A 3,746-nucleotide genomic window follows, 5' to 3' on the forward strand; every position below is an offset into this window, starting at 1 on the left:
GTCAGCAGCACGGAGATAATAGCCTGTGAAATGTAGTGGGCACTGGGTACTTTATCCTGCATGAACGCCAAACCTGTCTACGAGCTGTAACTAAAGGATTCCAATGCCATGAAGCCTGGGATGGGACCTATGTACTGAGGGCGAATGCACTATCGAATAAACTCATCAGGTCAACGCCATAAATGTGTATGTCCGTCCCTGACATATAGAGAAAACCTAAGACTAAACTAACTTAACTCCTCCCGAACAGGCCATGAAGGTGCAACGGTACCGACCGGCCACCGTGTCATCCTCAGCCCATAAGCATCCCTCGATGCGTATATGGAGGGGCATGTGGTCAGCATACCGCTCTCCCGGCCGTGTGTCAGTTTCCGAGACAGGAGCCGCAACTTCTCAATCAAGTAGCTCCTCAGTTTCTCTCACAAGGGATGAGTGCCTCCCGTTTGCCAACAGCACTCGGCAGACTGGATGGTCACCCATCCAAGTGCTAGCCCAGCCCAACAGCGCTTCACTTCGGTGATCCGACGGGAACCGTTGTTACCACTACGGCAAGGCCGTTGGCCGTAGAGAGAACCTACTTTCATCAATGAAGACAATAGAACGCCACTTCACTCTCTAGTTAACTCTTTTGTGACACCACAGAAGCCACGTTTGGCAGTGTCATGGTGTCAATGGTAGCCAGGCCAAAGGCACACACGATCTTAATCATGCTGCAAACATACAATTTCCAATGGGCTCTGATGACACAGCAAATGCAACATGTTCCCAGATTTCGTTCCTGGGTGATGTCCGGTTTGCCAACGCTGCTCGCACGATGCGTCGATCTTGACGTGTGTCTGCACTACGTGGACGTCCAGAACCTGGGAATGTTCCACAGACCACTGTTGAAAGCAGCCGCACATTACCGATACATCGTGTCAAACACGTGTAGTAGTCCATCTATACTTTCATCCAGTTCCCTGCAGGCTCAGATTTTGACTCCTTTCTCAGGGCTTAGGCTGTTCAGCTGCAGTATATACTACTTGGTGGAGCATCGCTGTACCCTAGTATGAATGTTACAAACACTCCTCATCCCTGAACTCAGTACAGTTACAGCCTGCAGAATCAAAGCCCATGACTGATACAAATTAATCACTAACACTACTGCTCCTCAGTATGTACGTATTATATCATGGTACCACTGAATACAGTCCTTGAGGCTGCTGGAAATTTTTTCCGCAGTGTATTTCTTACAGATCTGCTATCTTATTGAATGTGATACATGATTCTCTTATGATACTTTTCACCTATTTGCGCATGCGGGTAGTTAGTGACTCAATATGGTGGGCATTTTTATTTCTGAATTTCTGTTACTTATGCTTGTATCACGATGTTGTTATACTTTGATTAACTGTGTGCCCTTTAATTTTAACGCACTTTCTTTCGCAAGGCGTGTGGTATTTATTCCGCCGAATTTATCGTTTTTTTAAAAAGAATAGAAAGTCAAACCTTTGTCCGTTAGACCATGAAGTGTTGCTAGTCTGGAAGTGAGTGCCCCATTAAACATTCCAGTGTTACATGCAAGCTGTTTAAGCGGTTATTCCTTGTTTGGTCGCGGTAACCCCTTTTGTATGCTAAATGAATTGGTGAATTGTACATTCAGAAGGCGGACGAGTGGGAACTACAACACGAGCCCGTCAGCGGATAGCTGTTACTTAATAAAGTTAGTATCCTTACAGTAGGTGAATTTCTGACTTCTATTTCTAAAATTTAACACTTTTTTGCAACCACTTTCCAATATTCGGTAGTCTCCTATGCCCTCTTTGCTTCTTCTGTAAATACATTAGTAGCTATGGATTTTAGAAGTAAATGCTGGCTGTTTTCTTCTGGTGCGCTTGAAAGATTTAATATAGACTGCTCTGCAAAACTTGAGGACGAGATGAATACAGTAACGTAACAACCTCACCAGCTGCGACATACTCGCGAATATGAACAGTGATCCAATACTGTCAAATGTTTTCTGTTCCAGTCTTTGATCACAATACCCATTCCTTTGACGATGACCGGTTTCAGTCAATAATGACCATCTTTAGATCTGTTTTACACCATGTCCTAACGTGATAGAACAGATCTGAAGATGGTCATTACTGGCTGAAACCGGTCATCGTCAAAGGAATTGGTATTATGATAAAAAACTGGAGTAAAAAACATTTGACGTAACATATTAACTGCTCTGTGGAAATGAATGCAAGTGCGTGAGTATGTTGCCAGAGATCTCCCAGTCGTTCACAGAAAGTTGGACTACACATAGTTTTGAGGTCTGCATGACCACAGCACCAAATGGACTGGCCCCACAACACAAGGCAGTAGAAGTAACGGGTAAAGACAGTATGTGTCAATCATACGAACAGTTACGGTGCACTGTGGTAGCGTTCTTCGTTACGAAATGACCCAGAGACAATACCTGGATGACTTTATGCTGGGAATAATCACCGGGAAACTGGAAAAAGAAGGAACTGTGAAAATTCTAGCCCAGGAGTTTGGTATTACTCACAGCACCGTTTCTCGTGCATGGTGAGCGCTCCTAATCACAGGCACAGCTGCTCGACGAAGAGGAGGTGGTCGACTACGGGTAACTACAGCAGCAGATGGCCGCTATATTGTGTAACAGGCAAGATGGAGACGCAAGTCAAATAGCGGGTACAACAGCAGCCCCATTTAAGAGGATTGCGAGGCACGCAATCTCAGACTCCACAGTAGCACAAAGACACAATTCCGGCAGCCGGTAGGTTGTTTTTCATTGACACGAGCACATTGCCGACACCGTTTTCGTGGTGCCAAGCGAATAGGGACTAGATCAACGATGAGTGACGTCGTGTGTTCTTCTCTAATGAGAGAAAATTCAACCTGTGTTATGATTCGGGACGTACCCTCACATGGCGAGAGGTGGAAACGCATAATGAGTCCAGGAACATTGTCAATATGATCGTTTTGATGGTCCTGGTGTTATGGTATGGGGAGGCATAATGTTGCATGGGAGTATAGAACACAAAATCCTTAAACACAGTACGCTCACTGGTCAATGCCTTGACACAGTATTTGTTCGCCATGCTCGACATTTCAGGGATGCATTCGGCCCTGACGTCGTTTTTATGGACGACAGCCCACAACCGCATCGGACAGAATATGTGGAAGAGCTCTTGGAACGAGAGAGTATTCGGCGAATGCACTGGCCTGCCAGTATCTCTGATTTGAATCCCATTGAGCACGTGTGGTGTGCAATGGGAACACGTCCATATGAACCAAAGACCATGCTGTAATTGTTAACGGCGCTGGTGGAAGAATGGGAAGCCCAACCACGTGAACTCCCTACCAAACTTGTGGCCGGCATGGGAGTACGCTGAAGACCATGCACTGCTGTCCGTGGTGATTACAGACCTTGTTCAGTTGCTTTCTGTACTATACTGTTGCATTTGTCTCTATGTACGCTCCAAGTTTTATCGAACAATGTGACTTGGCAGTGACACATCATACGAAAGTTATTTCGTCCTTGAGTTGTATGTATGCTTTATTTTATTCCAGTCTTATCCTCCACGTCCTAGAGCTGTCCCGAACATGAGGCTGGATCCGTTTATATTTGAGCCAATGATTCCACTGTATCTCTAGTTTACGCCCATTAATGGACACCATACTAAAGTTGTTATCACTAGAGACGACCGAAGAGAGGCTCGTGTCCCTACATAGAGCATGAGTACTTTAAATATGTG

General features: G+C 45.3%; 1 pseudogene; it reads right to left on the bottom strand.

Moving 5' to 3' along the window:
- Positions 1–444: 444 nt before the first annotated feature.
- On the bottom strand, positions 445–562 carry LOC126185804 (5S ribosomal RNA; annotated as a pseudogene).
- Positions 563–3,746: the final 3,184 nt, after the last annotated feature.

The sequence above is a fragment of the Schistocerca cancellata genome, chromosome 4 (genome assembly GCF_023864275.1).
Source record: "Schistocerca cancellata isolate TAMUIC-IGC-003103 chromosome 4, iqSchCanc2.1, whole genome shotgun sequence".
Lineage (NCBI taxonomy): Eukaryota > Metazoa > Arthropoda > Insecta > Orthoptera > Acrididae > Schistocerca > Schistocerca cancellata.